Source organism: Sinocyclocheilus rhinocerous, unplaced genomic scaffold (assembly GCF_001515625.1).
Source record: "Sinocyclocheilus rhinocerous isolate Xijiao unplaced genomic scaffold, SAMN03320098_v1.1 scaffold13, whole genome shotgun sequence".
Taxonomy (NCBI): domain Eukaryota; kingdom Metazoa; phylum Chordata; class Actinopteri; order Cypriniformes; family Cyprinidae; genus Sinocyclocheilus; species Sinocyclocheilus rhinocerous.
Genome location: NW_015627542.1, coordinates 16138 through 17264, shown reverse-complemented (window position 1 = coordinate 17264; position 1127 = coordinate 16138). Strand labels below are relative to the sequence as shown.

Below are 1127 nucleotides of genomic sequence, written 5' to 3'. Positions count from 1 at the left end.
ACAATAACAAGAAATGTTTTCAGTTAGGTCTAACTATAATCTATTCAACTGTAAAATAACACTGGTTAGTCTTCACTGTATAATGAAAGGCAGCAGGAGGTTTATTTAGGCTGCTGTCTCTTTTGCAGGATCTGCAGGATCTAATATACTGATACACATGGCTCTATGCTTACTTTTCTTTTTAGGAGCGCTTATTTAAAAAATTAAAAAAATTTAGGAGCACCTTCGGATCAATAATAAAAAAATTCTGATAAAAAATTAGCCTTCCTCATACAAGGTGACATTTGATTGATTAAAGTGACTTACAGGGGTATTTTCTTTTTACCTTTGCAATGGCATCATTTAAGACAAAGTTAGCAATCATATGAAATTAGTATTAATAAAAAAATAATTTCTACTACAGAGGGTGCACAGAAGAACACAAAAGTGGCTTGTAGGTACATTTTCAGACGTTTAATGATTCTCAAAGGTGGCATGAGTGCAGTTAAATTCATAAATTCATGTTGAGATGAATGTTTTAAATATAAAATTCTGAATACAGAAATATTAAATGATTTAAATAACTGAAATTATACCTAAAAATTAAACTGAAACCACCAGCAGGTGGCGGCAAGTCACTGACTTTTTTCTCTGAATCATATATTCAATTGATTCGTTTGAACAGCTGATTCATTCAGGAATGAAACAAGTCTTTATGAATGGGTAATCATGAATCACTGACTCACTAGATTCGTTCAAAAACGCACTTTCATTCATGAATGAAACACTTTTTTTTAAAACGGAAGAAGGAAAAACTCAGTTTATAAAAATACACGTGTACGTGTGGACATGGCCTATTTTAACTAAAAATAGACAAGTAAATAGTAAATAATAAAATAAGAACAAATAAATTAATGACAATCAATACCACAAACAATAACAAGAAATGTTTTCAGTTAGGTCTAACTATTATCTACTCAACTGTAAAATAACACTGGATAGTCTTCACTGTATAATGAAAGGCAGCAGGAGGTTTATTTAGGCTGCTGTCTCTTTAAGACCTCATGCAGGATCTAATATACTGATACACATGGCTCTATGCTTACTTTTCTTTTTAGGAGCGCTTGTCCTCCTAATTTAAAAAATTT

At 31.2% G+C, this 1127-nt stretch overlaps 1 protein-coding gene across 1 annotated transcript in view; it reads right to left on the bottom strand.

Annotated features, from left to right (window-relative positions):
* The window catches only part of LOC107730567 (inositol 1,4,5-trisphosphate receptor type 2), a 98104-nt gene that overhangs the window by 88042 nt on the left and 8935 nt on the right, over positions 1–1127 (bottom strand). The gene's annotated exons all lie outside the window — the stretch shown is intronic.